Source organism: Moschus berezovskii, chromosome 7 (assembly GCF_049115385.1).
Source record: "Moschus berezovskii isolate FMDL1 chromosome 7, NW_MosBer_1.0, whole genome shotgun sequence".
In the NCBI taxonomy this organism is placed as follows: Eukaryota; Metazoa; Chordata; class Mammalia; order Artiodactyla; family Moschidae; genus Moschus; species Moschus berezovskii.
The window spans coordinates 28,945,871-28,971,650 of NC_142466.1; the positions used below are offsets into that span (position 1 = coordinate 28,945,871).

General features: G+C 38.7%; 1 long non-coding RNA gene across 1 annotated transcript in view; it reads left to right on the plus strand.

The window, feature by feature from the left end:
- The first annotated feature begins 9,907 nt into the window (after positions 1-9,907).
- The window catches only part of LOC148777284 (uncharacterized), a 94,908-nt gene continuing 79,035 nt past the window's right edge, over positions 9,908-25,780 (plus strand). Inside the window, exon 1 of the long non-coding RNA XR_016037800.1 lies at positions 9,908-10,213. This is a non-coding gene — a long non-coding RNA (uncharacterized LOC148777284). The remainder of the gene's footprint in view (positions 10,214-25,780) is intronic.

A 25,780-nucleotide genomic window follows, 5' to 3' on the forward strand; every position in this document is an offset into this window, starting at 1 on the left:
GGTAGTGCTGTAGTGGGAATTTCTAATAATGTACTTTCACAGCCTTGAGAAATTTCATAGAAATAGCACCTGGAAAAACAGCATATATCAAGAAACTGTGTTTATGATTATTTTTCATGTTTTCCTTAGAATAATAGTCTTATTACTGACCCCAAGGCCAGACTCAGAGGCAGTATAACTGGGCATGGACCTTGGAACACCGGATCGGCTTTAGGTATGACAACTGCCTACGCACTTGCTGATTGTTCCTGAGACTATGGCCTGGGGTAAAACCAAGGAGATCTGGACTATGTCAGTGTAGTGTCTTGGGGAAGAAAGATCAAAGAAAGTTTTGTAGTCTGTAGTTAGAAATAAAAGCTGGACTCAGAGTGGACTCTGCACCTCAGTCCAATAGAGGCTTCAGGTCCCCTGACCCATTGCACCAGATTTTGTGTTCTGTTTTCATTCTCGATGCTCACTCCCGGGCCTTTAGGACAACAGAGAGAAAAGTCTTAGTCACTAGACCACGAGGGAAGAACGTTAGTACTAGTTCTTAAGAGAAAGTAAAAGCAGATAAATGAGATAGAATCTTGTGTTGGAGCTAAACATACATGCTTCTGGGGATGTATTGTTTTGAATGACAAGGCCTAGATTGCTTTGAACTCACATAGACAGTGAAAGTTTATTCTGATGTTAGATATGCAGTATATAATGGATTATATTTTTAAGAAGCTTTGACATTTGTTTCATACATATTAGGACCCATTTCAACTCTAAAATCAATTCAGGTGAACAGTATCTTGTAACATAATAAACATAAAGTCAATTGTTTATGTGTATATTGCATCTCAATTTTTTTCTTATGGTGATTTGTTCAATTAGTTATAATGTAAGATGATACTGCAAGAACTGGCAACCCACTCCAGTATTCTTGCCTGGAGAATTTCATGGACAGAGGAGCCTGGCGGGCTACAGTCCATGGGGGTCGCAGAGCTGGACACGTCTGAGTGACTAACACACAAGATGATACTGAGTATTGATTTCACAGACTTTAAGGCAACATGATTAATTTGTTAGAAAATTTTAACTTATCAGTAGTTTCTTAAAATTATGAGATTTATCAGTTAGAATGCTTACTTTTCCCTAGTGTCATCTTAGTCAAGCTGCATAACCTGGTTGAGCCTCAGTTTTCTATTAAAATTAGGATTATAGTTTTATACGATTATTGTGAGGATCGCAAGTGAGTGGATCTTGAACTCTGCCTAGAAGAAGGAGCTCTGTGATTAGTTTTTTTTCTTCAAATAAGCCAAAGAGATAGTGAGATAAAGTATCAATGTATATTTCAGATGATAAAAACAGAGTTTTAAAGTATTATGTTTTATATAAGCAATAACCAGATTTTTATAACTTCAGAGCAAATAGAATACAAATTCATTATTTTTTATACTCCAATTAAGAACACTAGATACTCAGGTGTATTATTATTTTTATTTTAAAATTAAAGACATGTTCAGCAATCATGTTCACCCACAATTTCCATGGTTATGTAAATTGAATAAGCAATGAAAAATTGTTAAAAAAAGGTTTTAAGCAAAGACGTTTCCAAAAGTGAAGCAATGTCTTCAAATGATGTCATAGGATGGCTATTTGTCCTCTTAAGTGTGATTTTGTTCTTCTTCCACTCCCAAGTTTAACCTTTTTTTCCCTTATTTCCCCTTTTTGCCTCAAACCTAATTATAGGTTGGGGTGGTTTATGTTAGGTAAATAGAAATAATCATAACTTCATTTTAATTTGCCCCTTGATCACTTTGTTAGGGAATCTGATACTAAAGAATCTTGCTCCTGACCCTATCTTCAAGGTCTAACAAAATGCCTGGCACGTGGTAGGCATTCAAAAAAAAGTGACTGAATGCATCTGGTATGCGCTGGTATGACCAGGTTTATTAAACACTGATACAGCTCTCAACTAGCAGTGGCGTGCGTGTGTGCTAAGTCGGTTCAGTCGTGTCCGATTCTTTGTGGCCCCATGGACTGTAGCCCACCTGGCTCCTGTGTCCATGGATTCTCCAGGCAAGAATACTGGAGTGGGCTGCCATGCCCTCCTCTAGGGGATCTTCCCAATCTTGGGATCAAGCCCATGTCTCTTAATGTCTCTGACTTTTGCAGATGGGTCCTTTAACACTAGCGCCACATGGGAAGCCCCCTGAGCTAGCAATAATTAGCTATTATCCTGTGGCCCCTCCAGTGTCCCTCCTATATCCCTGTCCCCTTAACTGTGGACATACTCTGACCCTGGATTCAGTATTCAGGGAGTGGGATACTTTCTAGGCCTCACTCCAAACCTCTGGTCACTCTCAGTGCTGGTTGGCCTATGCTTATGTCACATTGTGATATATCTTTAATATAAATCTTCAATTGGATTAATATTCTATGTGTTGGTTTAGCGATATCTACCAGTCAGATGGGCTTCCCTAGTGACTCAGTGGTAAAGAATCCATCTGCAATTCAGAAAACACAGTTTCCACCCCTGGGTTTGGAAGATTCCCTGGAGGAGGGAATGACAATCATTTCAGTATTCTTGCCTGGAGAATCCCATGGACAGGAATCTGTGGGCTATAGTCCATGGGGTCACAAAAGAATTGGACATGACTGAGCGACTAAACAATAAAAACCCTGATACAATAAAAGGTGGGGAAAGGAGGAGGAGGATGAGAGGAGGATTCTGAGGAGGATGAGAGTGAAAAAGGAGGAAAGTTGAAAACAAAGGGAAAGTAGAAGACTCAGGTGACAGAGAAAAGAACCAGGAGGAAACCTAATGTAAGAAGATCCACCTGCAAGGATCTGTTTCACACAGTCACCTTTCCCAAGTGCACTCCATCAGTTCAGACCATCTTCCCAGGATGGTGAGTGAAAGCTCTTTGGAAAGTATATGGTGCATGTCTAGAACTGTAATTACTATTTGATATGCTGACACCATTGTCTGACAAAATATTGTGCCAAACATTTCCCTTCTTTTGCCCTTGGTATTGGCTTACATTAGGTAAAATAGCATTAGTCAGATTCATATCCAACCTACATGAAATCCTATTACAATGCACTCCAAGGCAGGGGGGATCTAAATTGTTTCATTGTGCTTATAGTCCACTGTATTAAATATTGTTGAAAATTTGGTGCTTGTGAATCTTTCGGTGTTTTTTTTTAAAGGTATTACACACTAGTTTAGAAAGCCTTAAAGAACTGCTGCTGAATGTGTGAACTGCTTTTGTTTGGATCAGAGCTGAGTTTTGAAAACTTTGCCCTGCTAAACTCCAGAAAAGTGAAAGGAAGTTCAACGGTCAGAAATGTTTGGGAAGTACATGTGTGTTAGAATATTCAAGTTCTGAGAAGTCATGTATTTTTTTTTTTAATTAACTTTTTAAACACCAAGTTTCCTCAAACCCGACTCTCGATTTTTTCATGGAACATCTAACGTGGGATAGGAAGCTTGAGAAATGCAAATGCTGGCACAGGGTATTCATTTTTGGATTTGTAGAGGATCTGCCATGCATTTGGAGATGGGCCAGACTGGCAAAACAAAGACAAATACGGCCCAGTGTTGTCCCTGAAAGGCTAGAAGAGGAGATACAAAGCAAATGATCTTACAGAGTTGTTTTGGTTTGTTTTTTAATTGTGGGAGAACAAGAGACAAAGCAACTGAGCAGGAAAGGAGGGAGGTTAGGACCATGGCTGGAAATTTTCCCTGGTGATAAAGTTTTGCTGTAGGAATATATTCGTGCAAAGGTCAGATATTGGATATTCATAAAATAGCCAGAAAGGGAATAAGACGATCCTCTCATGCTTCCTCTTCTAAAATAATTTAAAATACACCCCGGCAATATTAATGCCTCCTATTTCAGGATGTTGGATATGTGTTGACACGTCTTCCTTACAACAGGTCACTCTCATTTCAGATAGTTTCATGGAGGGGGAGTAGTGGCCATAAAGATAATCTGCACTTTTTTCCTTTCACACAAATACACACCCACAATTTGGGTCTCAATTGGACATCTGCTTAGGTCCTAGCTCTCTTTGCATGGCTGGACAAGGATTTAAAAAATGTGCCGGGTTTCCCTGGTCATGAACTTGTTTTTTCCTGTATCCAACATGCACACTGGCATGGCCTTTATTAACTAGTCATTCAGTGGATAGGCATTGGGAATAGACTGGACTCCTTGATGTGGTTCCAAACATTGCTGGCTTTTTCAGCCTTAAAATCAATTGCCCAAAGACATCCAAACGTCTTTGGTGTGTTCCATACATACCAAATATACTAGGTATGCAGCGGCACCACTACAAACGCTGAAGGGAAATGGTGTGCGTCTGTGTGTGTGTGTGTGTGTGTGTGTCTCCGCCCACCCCCGCCTCAGAAAAAGAGATGGTGTGCCCTCCACTCTATTGGTCAATTCATATACATCATTTTGTTTAAATTTTATAACAACTGTAACAGGTAGGTATTACAGGGTTTTGCCATTTTTACTGGCGTGCAAACTGAAGAACAAAGAAGTTGGGGATTTATCCCAGGTAAGAGGTGGAGTGAGAAATAAAACAGGAGTTGTGCTTCATTCCAAAGCCTAAAAACATTTTCCACTGCACCCACTACAATGCTAGAATAATGGGATGACTAAGACATATTTTGTATTAATCTAAAATAATTCTAATTTAGGGTGCTAAATTGACAAGAGTTATTTTAAGCAAGATGTATTAATACTTTCTTTTCCTAATAAAAGCAACGTACCATTACTGACATTGTTCCGAATGGTTCTAAACAGAGTTCATCATTTCTTTACTTTTCTCCTTTTCTCTGATAAATCCATTCTTTGAAATAATCAGTCCACTTCCTTTTGAATAAGGAGAGAATGGGCTAGAATTTAGGTACTTGGAACTCGTCAATGTATGCCCTGTTACTACTGGGAGACACACACATACACACACACGCACACACACACACACACACACAAAGGGAAAGGTTTTCCAGAATCTTTAAGTTGACCCTTAAATATTTAACGATTTAGAAAGAGTTTCATCATTGAAAATATTTTGCCTAGACTACTGATTAAAAGACAAAGCACTGATGTCGAGGTTTCTTTTTATGGTACTGACCATATACTGTCCATAATGAAACAAAAGGAATGAAAGTTAAAATAAGCAATGTTTCAAGTTGATATTTTTTTAAGAAAAAACTTAACTTCTGAGGAATGACACAATGAAATAAGATTTAGAGGGAAATAAGATGGATGTACCAGTGGTTCTTAAACAATTAGGGGCAGTTCCTTTGAGAATTTGGTAAACACTAACAACTCTCTTTTAGAAAAATAGAAATATACAGTCACATTTTATAATCAGTGCATTTGTTAGTCCCTGAAACTCATAGACCTGACTTGGAGACTTTGATGTAGTCCTAAAGACCTTGAAAAATAAACAAACAAAAATATGTCCAGAAAGAAGGGCAAACATAAGTTCTCAAGATAAATTCATGTCTATTAATCTGTGATTCCAATGGCTCAGTTTTTAATGTTGCTCTAAAATCCTTGCCCCAAGAATCTTGTTTCCTATTTGAGACCTTAATAAAAATTCCCGGAGTATTAATGGCCTGAAGACTTCTGCCTTTCTCTTGTAAGAAAAGTCAGGGAACCTAAACCACAGGATTGGAAATGTTTGTATTAACTCCAGAATTTCTGTAGTCCAGCATTTCCCAAATATTACTGTGCACACACATCATCTGGGGATCTTCTTAAAATGTATCATCTGGTTCAAAAGATCTGGGGATGGGATCCAGGATTCTGCAAATTCCCAGGTGATGTTGATGCTATTAGTCTACAGGGCACACTCACTATTAATAGTAAGACTGGTAGTGGACCCGGTTCCTTATCTTTACTGCAAAGCACGTTAGAGCAGCCCCTCCCATCCTCCTCTCTTATATATCTTGAGCTGCCCCATCTCACCACTCAACTAGACCCCAAACCTATGCAAAGAGGAGGATGTCACCGGGTGTTAGGTAGAGAGAGTAAACTGACTTTTTTCCTTAGTATAAGACCAACAATGATCTGAGTTTTGTATTAAATAGCTCTCTATCTACTCCTGTGGTACTTAATGTTTTGTTGTTGTTCAGTCGCTCAGTCATGTCCGACTCTTTGCAACCCCATGGACTGCAGCATGCCAGGTTTCCTTGTCCTTGGCCATCTCCCAGAGCTTGCCCAAACTCCTGTTCATTGAGTCGGTGATGCCAACCAACCATCTCATGTTCTATCGTCCCCTTCTCCTCCTGCCTTCAGTGTTTCCCAGCATCGGGGTCTTTTCTAATGAGTCAACCAGGGTGGCCAAAGTGTTGAAGCTTCATCTTCAGCATCAGTCCTTCCAATGAATATTCAGGGCTGATTTCCTTTAGGATTGACTTGATCTGAGATGGATTACAAGTAATGTATATGAATGATTTATCTCTTTAAATGAGAGAAGACTTAAGATTTTCCCTTTAAAATCATTGCTTTCAAGAGAAGAGCAAGAGATGGAATCAGAGTTAACAAGTACAGAAAATTACACTATCTCAATTTAATAATTGATGCCAAGGCCATGCATAATTGTATTATCAATGTGTGTTGGAGTTAAGAACCACCACTCTCCTTTATAGATACCACTGCCATTCTTTGAATCTTCAAAATATGAATGAGTCAAAGATAAGCAAGGCCACTGATCAGAAAGATAGATTTATTTCTGAGCCAGAGAGTAACTTTCTGTATGTTAGCAACTGATGAAAAATTTGTAGCAACTGGAGTTATTAATTATATTTTAAATCAATAAAAGTTTAGTAATAGTTCCTAAAATGGGGGGTTGAACTGACAATGTTGAAAAATTGTGGAAACTGATTTAGCATTTAGTAAATAAACTTATACCTAATGGCATTTGCACAGTCCAAGAATATGTCACTTTGTGTTCCAGAGAATGAAAATCGTGACTTTCAATAAATGTTCTCATAAAAAAATATAAGGATCGTATTCAGTTTATTTTTAATAATATAAATATGTCTTTCACTATCCCTACTTTATGGAAGTTAGGTGAAACAAAATTTGTTTTGACTAATTGTTTAAAGAAAATAACACGACCATGCAAAATGATAGTCCAAACTCAGCACAGAATAAAATATATGTCATACAACATTTTCAGCTTGTTTTGTTTGTTTGTTTGTTGGCCATACCACATGGCCTGAGGGATCTTAGTTACCTGACCAGGGATTGAACCCATACCCTTGGCAGTGAAAGCCAAGGGTCCTAACCATTGGACCATCAGGGAATTCCCAGCTTGTTTCTGTTTTAACTATTTACTTGAAAAGAATGGCATTGTTTCTTTCAGAAATATTCACTTCCCCTGTCTACATGCAAATATAGATTCCAAAAATGATTCCTTCCTGCCTCTTTCTACAGTTAGAACTCTTACCCAGAAAGTTAGCAGGCATGAGGCACAAAAAACTACCGATGGAAGCCAACCGAAGCATTAAAAACTGTGGAAGAACAAATGGGGAATCACAAATAATTTTCAATTTACTTCAGTGTTTTACTTACCATTGTTATATTCTCTTATTTATTTCAATTTTTATTGTAAATTATGGAACATTTCAAAATGTCAGATACCCATACACCCACTATCGAGTTTCAACAGACATTAACTTTTGCAAGTTTGGCCCATTTATGGCCGCATTCTGTTACTCCTTGGTTTATTGTGATATTATGTGTTTGTCTCAGGGAAAATAGCTTGTTTGCCGCAAACTGAAGTCTAAATGATAATCATTTTTCTGTGGGTTTAAGGTAGTTTTTGTTTGGGTTAATACTATTTGAGATGAATTATCCTTTTTTGGCTCTTTTCTAGTCATGGTGCTTTGATACACAATTTTAGTTAAGCAATTGTATAATCTTTTCTATAACATTCTGGGCTTATGGAAGTTTAAAAATATGATCAACAAATGAAATGCTTACACTTGCTTATTCAATATCTTTTCCTATCGGATTTGCATAAAGTCTTACCTTGTGGAACCCACTTATAATGGAATCTTTTTTTTTTTCTTTTTACATATTTAAAACAGCTGTTTGAGTTAGATGATTCTGTGCTTTCCATGATAGTCAGTGGGTTTCTTTTTCATTTCAAAAAAGCACTTTTAGTTTTGAGCTTTCTATGAACAAGTTTCACTAAATATATATATATATAAAACATGTGTTATATATATAAAACATGTATTATATACATGTTTAAATATATTTTAAAACACTTAATTGTTCCTAAGGTTTATAATCTTTTCTATCTCAAGGCACATTTTTCATGATTTGCAAAATATCTGACTTTTCCCTTATACTGTGACTATAAATTTTGAAAACTCAGTTTTCAAGAGCTATCAGAAATATTTTAATAGAAATAAACTTGTTAATTTTTGTTCTTTATTTCTTGGTCAAGAGGGTCAAGATGGCTTAAGATTTCTGTTATTTAAAACAGAATTCATGAAATCACCTGTTTTAAGTTGAAGTACAAATCAGTTTCTTTGATTACTGTGTATTACATTAACCATGAAATACTACTGACCTCTCAACTCAAAATACACACTTAAGTGTAGGACATGACAAAAGGCATAAAATATATTTTACTCAACTGTAGTTTATAAAGAAATTTTAAAATATGAATTTTTCATATAGCCCTTGAGTTTAAGTGCTCTTGCAAATCTAATTTATGTAATACATAAACTGTTTAAACGGTATTTGACTTATCTTCTATAGCTGACTAAGGAAAGGATCCTTTAGGAAGTGCCAACTTATTAGGGAACATCTGATGAATATTTTTCACTTCGACTGAATGACTTTTTACATGGAGATATATGCCACCATAAATGAAATACCACTATGAGGGAGTCGGACTGACCTTTGCCAAAAATTAATTACGTTCTCACACAGAAACAAAATCTCCCCGGACCTCTGCCCTCATCCTACATCCAGGTGCAGATGCCATGCTTGGCTTTCAGAGGATATATAGGTATTCAGAGGATATAGGTAAGTAGGCCAGTCAGATGACCTGCTAGGTCATCTGGCGAGATCTAAGTACCGCTCAGTATGTGCTTGAAAGTTTTCAGAGATGAGCAACTTATTACAGCCTTTACCTTCAAGGAATTAAAACCCAAGTGGAAAGGGTTAGGGAAGCATAAATCCCTCTGCTTCTAGACGACAGTACTGAAAATTAATACAGAGAGTACAATAAAAATAACTACTGTGTTTGGAGACGGCCCGCTGCATTTCACAAAGCGCTCGCACCCAAAGGCAAGGCCTATAGAGAGGTTCAGAGAGCCCTGGCTGTCCAAAAGGGGGCGAAATCAAATCTGGACGAGGGTGGGCACCTGGAAAAATTGCACGGTGGAGACGGCATTGGAGACGGGCCTCGAGGCACCCACAGCGTTTCGCATAGGGGAGAGGCCACTCCGGATGGAAAGCTCCCCGCCGGTTCTAAAGGCAGTTACACCAGGGGGCCCATTCTCCCAGCCAGGTTTTTAGAAGACCCCTGCAAATGCAGGGGTCCGACCTAGGAGGCATTTCCGCTGTGCATTTGGCTAAGTTTGGATTTGACGAGCGCACGGGGGAGCTCGGGCTCACGCAGGTGGGCACTCGCTCCCTTCCTTGGCTCTCCTGACTCTCGGCGAGATTCTCCCACCCGAAAACGGCTGCCGCTCCCCCGCAACAGATTCCGGCACTCCCGAGCGGCGCTGCAGTGTGGAGACCTGGGTCCCGCCCGGCCCCAGGGAGGAGGCGCAGCGCCCAGCTCACGCACCCAGCTCCGGGAGCCGCTTCCCGCCCCCTGCCTCCCTCCCGCGGCCGCGGCGGCGGCGGCCAGAGCGCGGGGCGGGCGCGGGGCGGAGCCAGGGAGGCGCGGCGGCGGCGGCGGCGGCGGCAGGTGTGAAGCGGCGGGAGGTCCGCGGTATCCGCTCGCGCCCGCGCTGACGAGAGCCGGCACGCTGGGGTCCGCGCGGCCTCCCTGAAGGGGCGTCGCGTGCGGCTTCGGCCCGCGCACTAGTTGGGGTTCCGCGTCGGGCGCCGAGAGGAGAAAGCCGCGCGGAGCGAGCGGAGAAGCGGCCACCGGAGGGCGGCGGAGGCCGAGGGGAAGCGGGATGCCGCCCCTGTTTGGGCCCCCCGCCCGCCCGCGCGGGGCTGCGGCGCCGCAGCCCTACCGGCAGGTAAGCGCGGATCGCGCGGGGAGCCGGGCGAACTCCGAGGTGAGCGGGCGCTTCGGGGCTTGCTCGCGGCGGTGCGCGCCCGGGTCCGAGCCCCGCGGGCGCCCGAGAGCGGATGCTGCGGCCGCGCCCGGCGCTTCCCGGGGCCCCGCGGCCCTGGCGCTGCGCGGGGCCGCCGCCTCCGCTCGCCCACAGAGCAGGTTGTTTCCCCGCCAGGATCTCCGACGTCCCAGGTTCTTCGCTCTCTTCCCCTAAACCGCGAAGAAGGAAATCTGTGGCTTCAGGGGCGAGTGCGGAGCGAGAGCTTTCAACCAGTGATGTTTCACGAGAGCCCAACTGCTATTTGAAATGACTGCCGCTTTACAACTTCCTCGGCGTTCCCCCCTTCGAGTGAAGAGAAGTTGGGCGTGTATTTTACATCCCCTCCTGGTAGGATTAGAGTTTGTTTTCGCCACGTACAGGTGGGAAAATGATGCGTTGTAAATCCTGGCGTTTCCAGCGTACTGCTGGAAGAGCCAGCGATCCTACAGCGAGACAATGGCTGTCGCCAGAAACATGACAGAGACGTTCGTTTAATGCCACTTTGGCAGGGGAGAAGTCAAGGAAAACTTGAGCGTCAGTGACCTGTTAACCGGCTTCTTGCGGGACCGTTTTTGTTCCTGCCTAAGTGGTATTAGGACTACGAATGACAGCCCAAGACTTCTACACTTGGGTTGGGGTTGAGGCTGTGGTTGAACACCCCTCATCGTCAGGGACCTCTAGTTTCTGGAGTCGGGCCTCCGCTTTGTTCACTGAAATCCAGGCAACTTTGAAGTGAATTAGGAAAATGATCCTATTTTTTTCCTCTGGAGTTTATTACCTCTTCATTAAAATGTTCTCTCATGGACAAAAATATGAACAGTATTCTGCTTTATACTTTCTTTTAAATAAATGTTGCTTGAATCCGTAGACATTTGATTCGAAATTGACAGCCAAGTTTAGATTTAGTTGTAGTGGAGTTTTGTGTTTGGTTGGGAAGGGACTGACTTTTAACTTATTTTTCAAGGCTAATACTGTTTTTTCAAGCCTAATACTGCTTATTTTTCATGGTCTCCAGATATTAATCCTTAAGTGAAGGCCTTTATCTTGTTTAAGAGATAGATATAAAAGTAGCAGTGCTTTAAGCCCGTGCATAAAAACTGTTGGCGTCCCCACTTCTTTTCTTAATTTGTGATAGAGCCTCATGAAAGTTGAACAACTTCCGTAACTTTAAGGTGTAAAACACCGCTTAAGTAGAATTTTAGGCCCCGAAATGAAAGTTTTTTATTTGTGTTTATCTTCGTAGAATTATCAGACTTTATGGAATTATCAGCATGTGATGTTTATCTTTATTTATACCATATTAGTACTTTATTGTAAATGTGGAAATATTGCCTACATAATAGGTAAATGTGGGAACCCTCAAGAAGCTCCTTTAAAAAGTACAGTTATTCACTAGGTGAAGTTTTATAGCTCTGAAAACCTGCATCAGACAAAAAGCTTGGACTGATAATGTGAACTGTTGGCTCTTTTTGAAATTTTAAATAGATGATTAAGAAGGGAGGTATAAAATGCTTTATTCTTGAGCATGTTTTTTAAAATGCAAGTGGGAAGAAAAGGATATTATTTTTGTACAGTGTAATAACTGGGTAACTATTTTAGAAGCTCCAGAATGCTTGAGGAAGTAAAATTAAAAGGTAGCATAAAATTATGTATTTGTACTTTTAGAACTTTAATGAGAATGCATACTTGTAAATCTCAAATCCTCAAATGAACAGGGAGGAGAAGGGGACGATAGAGAATGAGATGGCTGGATGGCATCACCGACTCTGTGGACATGAGTTTGAGTGAACTCTGGGAGTTGGTGGTGGACAGGGAGGCCTGGCGTGCTGTGATTCATGGGGTTGAGGAGAGTCGGACACGACTGAGCGACTGAAAAAAAAAAAAAACTGAATGAAATAGAATTTTTCTGCATATGATTTTTACTCAGGTTAAAAAATATTTATCTTGATTTGCCTTAAAATCTTTACGTTATAGTTACATTTTGTTGGTAGCTCTTTGGGATAATTCCAAGTACTTTAAATCATTTACATTGACAGTTTTCTTTATTAATAAATTTGTAAGATGTCTTTTACGTAGGACATTAATATTTAATGACAGTAGGTGTCATTAAATTTTTTATGTAATTTACATTGCCACGATTTTTCTTCTTTTAATGTATCTAGGTAGTTTTAACATATAAACATCAATGGGGTCCCACCAAATTTAAACTGTAAGAAAGAAGTAGATTAAATTCATTCCTGATGACTAGCATTTCAGGAATAAAATCTAGCTTTAAGACCAAATGGCTTTTTGAAGACATTTTAGAATACATATAATATGATTTTTAGAGTTCTTTTCTAGTTCTTTGAAATCTTAAAGTAAATTAGCAAAAGAATCAATAATTGTATTTTAACAGTTTCTTCTTGTATTTAATAGATTGTTTCCTTAGGAGTAAGCTCCCAAGTGTTTTAAACATTTGTATGAGAACAAGAAAGTCTGTTTTTTGTTAAAACGTATTTCTGTTAGCTAGGAAAAAAAAACAACTTGTTGAGTCTAGAGTAGGTCAGTCTTAAATAAGAAACAATGAAATGTGAACTTTGTATTCTGAAATGTATTTTCACTTGAGTACTTTAAAATTTTGTCCTTTTCTAAAAAACCTTTGTATAGAAAGTAAATCAGTTATTGCACTGGTGCAGTGTAAGCTCCTTAATGTGTTTGCTTTATTCAAGAGTATGGAGACTTTTTTCTCTATATCTTGTGTGAGTAGTCCAGGCAGTTATCAAAATATTTTTGGTGAGGATTGGAATGAAGGGGGCTGGAAATCCAAGCGTGATTATGGTGTACATGTGTGTTGGTTTGCAGCAAGGAAAGGGTGAAAAAGAAGAGTTTGGGGTCAAAATTTATACACATCAGTCAGATTCCCTAGTGCTTTCTTCTTCATTGTCTAATTGACTTTTTAGCCAGTATATAGTTACTGAGGTTAAAATACACAGTGGACACCAAAAAATATAAACTGGTTTGAAAATCCTTTCTCATGGCTTGATCAAATATTACCTATATACCACTTTCCAAGCTATTCAACAGTTGAGGACAGTTTATAAATTAAATATATTGTTAAAGTTAAATAATTTCCATTTGAGAGAAATGCCCCATTTGAGGGACTTACTTTTTAAAATCACAAATAGCACCAATCCTTTGAGTAAAATAAGAATGGTTATGTTAATTACAAATTATATTTTTAGAAAGGGAAAATGTAATTTTTATTGGCCTTGGGGGCATTCAGTTTGTGGCCCAGTTTCCATTTCTCTATCTGCCCTGCCTCCTACAAAGCATCAGGTACTGAGAGAGGAAAGACTGTGAGGACAAAATTAATGGAACATGCTATGTGGGCTGAGCATAGTTCTGTCCTGTAAGCCTGTGTCCACATGAATTCAGAACCGGAAGAGAAATTCTGAGAGTGAGATTCCCCACTGTCCTCTTAAACTGATCCCAGTGGCAGGAAAAGGAGTAGCCGTCTTCTGCCATTTGCAAAGCCAGCTTCAGATCCACAGCAAATCAAACCCACGAAATCTTTTAGTCTTGTCCAGTTCAGCCCCACTTCCTTGCCAAGGGCATAACAGCTGAAGTTAAAAGACTTACATTAAACAAGAAAATTAGTGCCATTTGTGTATAGGCAGTAGCCTTGTTCAAACTGCTTTCAACCTTAATTGGAAAGAAAAAAAAAAACAACCCAGATTATTATTTGATTATAAGTTTTCCAGGGTAGTATGCAGGGGACTGTGGCTTGAGAATGCAGTTAGGTTTTTCACTTATCTTGAATTACTTTGGTTTACATTGTAGTTCTCTGGTTTGTGTGTGTGTTGGGGGTGGTGTGGGGGTTACAATTTGAAAGTGGCGAAAAGTACAATAAAAACATTTTAATATGACCGAGATGATATAGCACTGGTCACGTGAAAGCTGTTCTAATACTGCTGAAGTAATTCTCTGTTGGACTTTCTTCCTCGTATTGTAAATATAAGTTCTTTGCTTAGAAGTAATCCTGATTCTGAGAAGAGTAGCAGGAAAGGAAAAGAACTATGTCTAAAAACCAGTGTCATCTGACAGTGGACATTTTAAGTTGTCTTTGTCAAATTTCAGGTGGTGTTTGGCCTCATTAATAAATTGGATACGTATAAAATGAGATAAATCAGCTCAGAAAGGCCTTTATCAGAAACTTGTGTGTGTGCTTTTCTAGTTGATCTAAATATGACATCCAGTGATCAGTAAAGACCAATTATTATTAGACATTTGAGGTGAAACTGTTTTGGAGTTTAAAAGTTGATGCAAGTAAAGAATTGGTCCCCCTCACAAAGTCAAACTGGTAAAATCTTTTTAAAATAAAATAGCCCAATATTTGTGAATTGCAGTGCATGTTCGACTGAAAATTCAAGTCGTAAAATCATTATTAAATAACCCTGTGAGGTTCTGGTAATTTTTTCCTTGTTTAAATCTGACCTTTTACCTATCATCTCAACTTTGTTAACTTTTTAAAAAAGCCTCAAGAAACAGTAAGACTAAAGCAATGAAGGGTGTGAGAGCTCTTTGTTGTAAAATCTACATAGAGTGAATGAAAAGCCTTATAAACTCGCATTTAACTGGCTTTTAACTAGAATGGATTTTCAAGTAACTAACTGGTAATACAGTCACTTGACATTTCCTTTAAATATTCTGTGCTATAACTTAAAACATATTTCCTTTTTATAGGTAAGAGTGAACTCTATTAAATTTAAAAAAGCAAAAGAAATAATTTATATCTTACAGCCTGACTTCTAATAGTTTAAAATACTACTGCTGCTGCTGCATGTTGGCCAGCACCCTAATAATGATAAGATTCCGTGTTGTTTTATCATTTATTTTTGTTTTTTGAATTAGGATTTTTTAATGAAAAGAGTAACATTAATTTCCTTCTTTAGTGAATATCTTTGTGTATTAAATGTCAGTTATAACACCAATAGTTTGAATTGTAATTTGAAATTAAAAAAATTATAGGTTAGTAGCTGTACTGATGTGTGCTAAGTAGCATTTTTATTGCTTCTAATAATTGAATAATTAAAATTTTATCATAGCTCTTTAATATCTGGCAACAAATTTCTAGTTTCATACCAAAGAGGAAAAAAATGACATCTTAATCTTTAAATAGTAAATTAGCCAAATAATATTTTCTTTCAGTATTGTGGCTTTTCAACTAAAAATATCTTTGTCAACAAAAGAAGGCTATATAGAAAGGTAATGAAAAGAAATATAAAATAAGAGACTAACCAACTGGATGTTTTTAAAAGTCTGGAGAAATAGCAGTAAATCATATTTATTGGCGAAGATGAGCTAAGCTTTTGACAGAAGTCAGTTTCCTTTAAAATAAATGTATTTAGTAGTTGGTAACAGCTCATGTTCTCTTTTCCTTTTTTTAAATTAACACATTGTGGCCAAGAGACCAATGATACTAGAAAACTAATTTATCAGTCAGTTAAGAACACTTCTAAAAACATTTTTTTGAAAAGTAAATCTTCCTTCTAAAGATGTTCATTATCGTAACCATTAAGTGTTAGTAGAAATTTTTTGCACAATTTAGTAAAGAAGGCATGATATGAGAACTATATATTTCAGAAAAATACAGATATGCTGGATGGCTTTATTAGCTCACCTACAAATGTAGTTTATACTGGGAATATTCGACTATAATTAGACTAGCTTAGTTTATTATTGCTGCTTTTATTTCAGAACACACGTTAATCCAGAACTAACACAAAACTTTTCCAAAACTGCCAGGGTCGGGGGTGTCCACTGCATCTAGATCTTTTCTCAAAAACAAATATTAAAATGTGTCCAATTCTTCTAATTACCAAAGCAATAATGATGACAATTATAGCTCTCTTTATTAATCATTTTCTGTGTGCCATGTTTTATTCCATGTGCTTTATCTGAATTACCTGCAGTAATCTTCACAACAACCTTACAATCTGGGCACCATGATTATTCCAGTTTTATAGACAAGAAAACCATGGCCTGGTGAGAATAAAGGGTTCAAACAGCTAATAAAGAGTGTGACTCTGAGATACAAACTAAAGTCTTTCCTATGCTACCTCTCTGCTCTTACTTTGCTGTAGTTCACAGTTACTAAGCAGAATATTTGTGGAATTCTTGTAAAAAAAAAACCTGGAAGTCATTTGTATAGCAGTTTGAATGTTCTCAGTTATAGCACTTTTTTTTTTTTTTCCTCTTTACTTTTTAGAACTAGTTCAAAGCCTTTCAGGTCAAAGTTTGACAGATGACATAGAAGAGATACAGGTAACAATGTTCGTGACCAAAAGAAGTAGGTAGTGTCTTTAAAGTACTAAGCCTGATTTTTAGATGACTTGTAAATTTCCTCTGAAAATCATTGCAAAAGCCCGTATAGACAGTTTTTTGTTGTTGTTTTCTGGAACCATGGCACTGGAATTGCAATATAGTTAAAACCTCTGGGACCCCTAATGCAAAATAGGCGTTCAGCGAATATTTTTTGAAACAATGAATGTAGGGAATGAGTGAAAAGAAGACATTCCTTTGTCCAGGAAAGTTGTAATATGCGTTTGTGTGTTGAACTGTGGTAGACAAGTTGTGGGTAGTTTGCCATTAACTGTGCAGCTGGTACTGCGCCTTCTTGAACCTCGGTTTCGTCTTTTGTGAGATGGGAATAATTACATCTTCTTCAGTTACTGTTGCAAAAGTTAAGCAAATGATCATTCACTCTTCTTTATTGTTACAGCTGACCTTTTGTGTGGGTACAAAGCCTATAGGAGATGTGAGGATTGAGGAAAACCTGTCAGAGTCTGCCATAATTAAGGCATGAGTTTAGACAAGAGTTCCTGTAACCGAACCCACCAGAGAAAGAGTAAAGGAATGAGGTGCAAAGTGGGCTTGAGCAGTAGAGGAAGGGACCTGTGTTCAGTGCTGATCTTTATATTGTTGACTCGTGGCTTTAGGTGAGTCACCGGAGGGCACACCTCAGGGCTGCCGAAGAGTCTCTGAAGTGTGGTCCATCTTCACAGCTCTGCCTGCAAAGTTTCAGGTGCCTCCTGCACAGTACCTCTTCTAAGGAACTTTCAGGAACTCCCCTTGGGAGGACACTACCATTCCATATACGCACCCTCCACACCCTCCTCTCTTTCTCTCTCTTCCTTGCCTCCATTTGCAGGTTAGCACTGCTTAGACCTAAGCTTTTCCTTTAGCACCGTTCTCCATTTCCCTTGGCCTCTTCCACTGCTCTCTGTGTTGGCAAAGGAGATAGGGACTTGTTAATTTTTTATTTTGTAAAGGTTAAAGATCCTGTACTCCTGAGCGGGATAATTGCAAAGGCCCCTTTCAGGCCAGCATTTTGTGGTATCTGAAATTCAGTGTAGGGACACAGGAAAAGAGCAAAAGGATCAGGCTAAAGAGTGGACTGAGTCAGTTTGTAGGCTGAACAAAACAGGGATTAAAACGCAGAGAAACAAAGAGAACTTTAATAAAAAAAAAAAAAGAGTTCAGAGGTCAAAACAAAAATGTTAAGGACAAAATTAGACAAATTAAATTTACGTGAAAAGAAAGTAAAAATGTAATGGAACTGAGTGGAAATCAATGGGAAAATGACATTTAAATAGTAAAAGTAATTAAAACTCTATTTTTTTTTCATCAGAATTCCTCTTTTGAGACCCATTGTAGCAGAGTGGTTTTAATCCAGAAAAGCAGACCTTTTATGTGTATGGGAAAAGAGGTTATGAGGCAAATGATATATAAAAAAACATCATGGGACACCACCAAATCCAAGCATGTCAAGTGAGATTTTTGACCAAAGAAATTCTAAAATAAAGCTGTTTAAAAGTAGGAAATCATTTTCTGTTTTTGTGTCTGAAATGAAAAACAGGGATACACAGATTGAAAGTCACCTGAAATTTAAAGTATTTAAAAAAAAAAAAAGCCAAAACAGACAAGTTTGTCACCAGAGATACTTCAAAAAAATCTTTGGAATCCAGAAGCTAGTGTAATAGAAACAGTATGATAAGAACAAAAGAAACTTAACAGAAATAATAGCAGATGCTGAATTCTGTTTGGGTCAGCGGGAACCAGAGCTGCTAGAACCTGTGGTACTCTAGAAAATGATACTAGTTTATGCATAATAATGTATGAGAGTGAACACAGAGGAAATGCGTGAATGTTACTTACTAGTTACCTGCTCAGTCTAGCAGTAACTTAGTTAAGTAGGTTGCTATGGATAGAAGACGCTTTACATTGGTTTTTGTTGTTTCCCTCCTCCACCCTCACTTACAGATACCACTCAGGGGAATGGGCTTGGACTTTAATGTTGGGAACCTTGTGTTTGAGTCTCAGCTCAGCACTTAATTTCTGGCTCTGTGATTTGAACAGGTCTTTTAAAAGGTCTCTGCCTCGCTTTTTACATTCGTTAAAATTGTGCTGTGTGCTTAGTCATGTCTCTGACTCTTTGGGCTCCTCTGTCCATGGGGATTCTCCAGGCAAGAATACTGGAGCGGGTTGCCATGCCCTCTTCCAGGAGATCTTCCCAACCCAGGGATTGAACCTATGTCTCCCGCATTGCAGGTGGATTCTTTACCATCTGAGCCACCAGGTTAATACTAATCTAATACCTTCCTCACAGGGCTGTGGTGAGAATCAAATGAGCTCATGTATTTTGTAAGTGTAATTGGATGATTTACTGTAATAGAGATCTTTTTGAAATTATTTCCAATGAGAAAGTGAAAGTTGCTCAGTTGTGTCCAACTCTGCGACTCCGTGGACTATACAGTCCATGGAATTCTCCAGGGCACAATACTGGATTGGGTAGCCTTTCTCTTCTCCAGCGGATCTTCCCAACCCTGGGATCGCATCCAGGTCTCCCACATTGCAGGCGGATTCTTTACCAACTGAGCTACAGGGGAAGCCCAAGGATACTGGAGTGGGTGGCCTATTCCTTCTCTAGGGTATCTTCCCAATCCAGGAATCGAACTGGGTCTCCTGCCTGCACAATGATGAGTTTCAATAGTAGTCAAGATAGTGGTGGTGATAAAAAACGTTTCCTGAGCACTTCCTGTACCACAGGCATTGTCCTAAATGCTTTAGATAATAAGACTCTAACCCACACAACAACCCCATGAAACAAGTACTGTTATCATCTCCGATTTAGAGATGAGGAGACTGAGGCCAGAGGGGCAGCTGGTGTATAGTAGTTGGGTTGCCCAGATAACCGTGTCACCTGGTAACCGAGTTTTCCCAACGTTGGCACTCTTGACATTTTGACCATATAATTTGTTGCTGTGGGTGCCTGTCCAAGCCTTGTAGAATCTGTAACAGCATCCTGCACCTTTACTCTGTTGTGTCAACCAAAACTGTGTCTCCAGACATTGCCACATATTCCCTAAATTGCTTCTGGTTAGGAATCACTGTTGTAAACTTGTAGCAGAAATTACTTTTTCAAATGACCTTCTTAGTAACTCTTACAGTGACTCATGATCGTGATTGGGCAAATTACACATTGTAGATTTTGTGACTTTATCAAGCTGTGTACACTTGTGTGGGGGTGGATGTGAGTTGAACTTGACCCATGCTGCTCTCTTCGACTCCCTTTCTTTATACTGCCTCTGCTGAGAGCCCAAAGGCTAAAATTGCAATTCTGCCTGTAACTTCTTTTAACTGCCCTGCTGCTGCTGCTGCTGCTGCGTCACCTCAGTCGTGTCCGACTCTGCGTGACCCCATAGACAGAAGCCCACCAGGGTCTCCCGTCCCTGGGATTCTCCAGGCAAGAACACCGGAGTGCCCTCCACACCCCCAAATCATATATTGTTTCCCCTTGCACTTGACCCACATAAACACACACAGAGTCTTGTTTTTTTCTGTTAGAGGACTTAACACATTTGAATTAGTCTGCAGTAAGAATTTATGTCTGAGCCAAGATTAACAGCTGCCAAGAAAAACATACCCAGCAATGAAAAACTCACAAAGATTCAGTGAAGAAAAAAATAATATATGATGAAGTCTATTACTAAGGTATTGGGTTTTATTTTTGCAGTATGATAACATGTTACATTCACATGCTTCAAATGGATTCAAGGCTTCTGGTCATTGTTTCTTTGTAACTTAATATGCCATTTTCAGGAGTAGCTGAGGTGTAATAAAAAGAGCAATGAAATACCTAGGTTTCAGTACTGTCTCTGCCAGACACTTACTGTGTGACCTCACCTCTTTTTTTACTTTACCCCACAAGCAAGATGGGGTAATGTCATGAAACTGATCACATTGAAAGGTTGAAGTGAGAGCATAGATGTACCGATATCCAGCCCAGGTCCTAACCTGTCGGTTTTCTCCTTCCTTCCAGGACCAGGTTATCAAGGAACTTTGCCATGGTTTTCAACTTCAAAAAGTTGGTAATTCTTTCATTGTGAACCAGTTGTCTTTGAAAGTAATAGAGATAACATCAACTAGCCTATTGCAGATTATTATTACAAGATGGGATTTGGAAAGAAGGGAAGGTACATACAGTATTCTAAACCACTGAATCATGAAAACTTTACATTTAAAGATATAACAAGGTTGCCAAGAGAGGGAGAGAAAAGATTCACAGAGGAACTCTTGGAGCCGAACCTTACCCTCTTAATCCTAGTGACCATTTACTGATTCATCTTTTTAGTGGATATTTGAGTGCCTACTGTGTGCCAGTCACAAAGCAAGTGCTCGGTATATGAAGAGAGCAACTAACTAGAAGAGCTGCTGTAGCTCTACACCCTGCCCCTTTGGAACTTAGATAGTCACCGTGTCATGTCTTTGTCCCCACTCCAATTGATATTTGCTGCCTAGAACATGAGTTTGGAAAGAGTCCTGAGACTTGACTCATTGGAAAGAATGCTGTGATCCATTAATATTGTCTCCCTCGAACAAGATAAAGGCAGTGGCAGCACAGAATTTGACAGTCCTCTGGCAGAGAGGTTTTTGAAGTGTGGGCCTGACCCCTTTGTGTATCATGAGATCAATTATGTGCATCACCATAAAGATTATTTAAGGAAGGAAGTAGTGAAATAACAAAGTGCATTGCACATAGTGATTCTAAGTACTGCTTTGTAAAACTTGTTTTTGTAACGTGTCATGTATTGTGTAACAGGTCGTGACGTGAAATGCATTTCCTACAGTGGGTCACATAAAAATGTAATTCTCATGGTTTCATGAACGCCTACTCCTTTTTCTCTGTGTTTCATACTAGTTTTATTTTTCTGAAATTACCTCATCTGTTTGATAATTTATGTCTGATTAAAAGCAGAACAACTCATAGATTCTAGTATTCGTTCTTCAAGACAAGGTTTATCCTTTGATTCTACTCTTACTAGACTCTTCGTATTTTGTCTGAGGCAATTAATAATTTTATTTATAGTCAGTTCTGGTGGGACCCAAAATAGCCAAGTAGTTAGAAGCATAGGCCCTGGAATGAAGCTTGCTTAGTAATGTCGATCGTGCCACTTTGAAGCTTTGTGAACTGGAGAAGCTACTTGAAACTTGAATTCTGTGGCAATCACACATCTTATTTTTTACACACATGCAGATCTTGTTTCAGAATTCTTTGGTTACTACTTAGGGAAACAGATATATGCTCTCCTATTGCATGGCCAGATCATCATATCACATGGCAGTAATTTGTAGAAACAGCATCAGAGTTAAACTGGAGAAGTAAAAATGCTGCTATATATCACATATTGAGAGCATGTCCACCATGAATGATTACAAACTACCAACACCATTTTAGTACTTGAGCCAGCTTTGTTTGGTTCTTTTTAATTCTGAGAGTGGAGGGAGATACGTGGAAGTCTGTATTAAAGATAACAGAATATTGAAGGAACGTATTTGGAAGCCTTGAAGAAAAACGACTGAGAACAAGAAGGTAACAAGCAGGCTGATCTGAAAGACCACACTTTGCCTCTCTTCCAATAATAGTTTCAAGCACAAAATCATCACTTGAAAGTCCCACAGTGATACTTATAGTAAGAGAAAACCCTGCTGCATGGCTTGCCTGCCTACTCCTCGAACAAGAATTAGATATTTAAAACGTGCTTTTAAAATAAATTCATTGAAAGTACCTGAGCTGCAGCAAGACAGAACTGGGTTTGAATACTGATTTTGCCGTTTCCCAGCTCTTTGGCCCTTGGCAGATCGCTTCAGCCTGTGGAACCTCAGTTCTATCACATGTGAAATGGATGTAATACCATATTTCACAGGGTGATGATCAAGATTAACTGAGAGCGGTTATGTAAAATTCCAAGCGTGTGATGAGTGGCCAAAAAACATTTTTCCCCAACCTCCTACCCTCTCAGAAAAAGTCAGATTTACTCCAGTATTCTTGCCTGGAAATTCCATGTCCATGTGAATACGTAGAGATTACAGACAAGAACAATGTTTGAGGACATAGGGCAAAGTGTTCCAAAAGAAATTTTAATTGCAAAGTAATGGAGCCTTTGACATCCTTCTGTGCATGGACTGCCGGCTTTGTCACAGTTGTCAGGAACAGAGGAAAAGGAGTACTCTGAGGATGTGCCCTCTATAGCCTGACTTACTCTCTGTTGCGTCTCATACCACACACTAGATAAGCAAATCATATCATGCACATTTAATGTGAATTTGGTATTTCTTGTAGGTGAAGCGGTCTCACAGATGACTTGTTTTTACTTCTCTAAATTTGTTAACTAAGGAAATTAGACTATCCCCAGTCGAGTCCAATAAAGGTTCCATTCAAGCTTTCACATCCTAAGAATCCTGTGATTCTTCCTTTAATTGAATCATAATATACATTATCCCTATTAGCTTTTCTTCTAGTTTATATCTTCAAGACTTTTCAGCTTCCAGTTGGCTTGAGTGGTAAATATACCTATGATTAGAACATTAACAAGAAAAATTATGTTGCCCTTGACTCTTCTGATCGCCGCCTCCTAAAAACTCTTGTTCTTTTATCTCAATAATTTCTGATGGCAGGGCTTCTTTTTAAGAAGTAGTCCACCAAGTGACAAGACACACTTGCCTGTGAGCATGAAAAGATGGTGTATTTGTCAAAACAGGCACTGTTATGCTTGCATTTTAAAAACCTCTTGAGAAAATGCACCTCAGGAAACGGGCGCTTTAAAAAGTAAGGGGGAATTCATGTACAATGTATGGCAAAACCAACCAATATAATATTGTAAAATAATTAGCCTCCAATAAAAAAATAAATAAAATAAAACTAAAAAAATAATAAATTCATGTGAGATAAAAAAAAAAAGCGTTCATTCAGCTTCCTGGGAAGGAAGCACCCAGGACTGACCTTCTTTGCTAGGGCAAAATATGCTACACCAGGATTTTTCTCACTATTCCAGGAATTTTCTACCCTCCATCCATGAATGACTTTGGTGTGTGTTTTATTTCTGCTGACTCCTCTGTAGATCGGTATTAACTTGTCGAAACTTTCATAGCTTTGTAGGACTTTTAATATGAAAATATTCTGCTTGGTTAGTTACTAGCTTGAAAGACATGGGAATACTAACTTTATGAGAAGGTTTTGAAATTACCACCCTGAGTATTGTGGAATACTCATCACCACAGGTAAAATTCTAGTAGGACAGATGGAGGAAGAAAGCAAATGTTATTCCAGTAACACAGAAGATAGCTGTTTTATCATCTTCCTGGACTTGGGAATATATTTAGTAATTAAATTCAAATCTGCAATGTTTTATACTATTTAAATTTATGAATTAATTTAATTTTACTTTTTAAGTGTTGATAATTCAGAAACATAATCTTTAATACAGATGATATGAAATTTTTACAGATTTACTAGCAAAATACTGCAGTGATGAGTCCTAAAGGAGTAAATGCTTTTTAAAATTTTATTCACTTAGCTAACTTCTCTCAGATCATTACAAGCAATGTGCTTTTCACTGAATTTTGGTTATAACTTTAGGAAATGCCTGCTTGGTACAGACAAAAGCTAAGTAAATGCTAATATACAAAAACAACATTATTTTCTAAGTAAACTTAAGAATTTAAAATGTTTTAAGTTTCTTTAAACCTGTTGACCATCCTTTAAAATCTTAAAAAAAAAATTTTTTTTTGACAGCATCAGTGTGAGAGAGAAGATTTAAACAGTTTGGTTTTTGCTTTTGCCAGGGGGCATTTTATGCTAATCAAGTTAGTAAATTGGAAGGCTGTCAGGATTTTGACAAACTGAATGCAGTGAGCCGTTTTCTATAGAGATCAAGCCTCGCAAGTAATTTTCTATTGATAGGTTTTCTGATGTGCTCAGTCTCAGTAACACTTCACACTTTCTCTGCCAAGGGCCCCTGACCTCCATAAACAGCTACCATGTACTCACTTTATAAAGAGATATGTACACACACACACAGACACAGGTTGTATGAAGGCTACACAGTACAATGGATTTAATGTGCAGAGGTCCCGCCAAGAGGGCAGGCATCTAACCTCAACGTCATCACAGTTTATAACTTCCTACAAGGGAATCAGTGGCTTCTTCTAAATTATTAGATTTCCACTATTAAATACACGAGGAGTTTATCTTTTGAGAGAGCATTCTTTTAAAGTCTATTAAAGTGTTAAAAATTCAATTATATAATTTATCAAATTTCCACAGCCAGTCTGAATCATGGTATTTGACAGTTTGACATGTAGAGAAAATAGGCTGAATTCTAACACTTCGTTATTTGGGGTAACACAGATGTAGTGCTATGGCTGGGTGGAGGAGTCTGCATAGAAAATACAGTCCATGTCTCCAGGTTTGGATTAGTGGGAGTTGTGGCCTGTGATCACAGGGCCTTGAGAGTCAGAGCTGGGACTTAAAACTGGTCAGTTTTCCTTCATGCTGCTTTTGGATGCAGTGGTTCTTTCACACCCAGAATAGTGCTTTTGAATGGGCTTCATGCCTGAAAGTTCTGGAGAGCAAAATGTGGTGTGAAAAGTGCATTTTTATTTTGGCCTGACTTTGCATTTACTTGAAAGAAAATACAGACTATGTGCTTATATCTGTACCGCCTCCTCACTTCGAGGGATACTGAACTGTAGATTAAAAAAATAATGAAGATGCACCAAAATTATAGAATGGTAGCTCCCTGTGGTTTTATTTTTTAAAAATAATTACTACTTGCAACACATTTTATCTTCAAAGTGCTTGGCGAATATTAATTAACTTTCTAAAAGTTTAAAGGAACTCAAGTCAGCTTGCTTTTTCATAGAGAATATTCCATTGAAGTCAGGTGGCATAAGATTGAGCTATAATTGAGCTATAATAGAATTATTGGAAGATTCTTAATAGGATGCCTGGGCTTCAAAGACAGAAGATCTAAGTGGAGTAAAGTAATAAACATCTAAGAAAGTAATTTGGTTTGTACTGAAGAAAAACTGAATTTATTCTCTTGGCCAAATAAATTTATGACCAAGTGAAATCCCCTAATGGGTGAGAGACGGACTGAGCTTAACTTG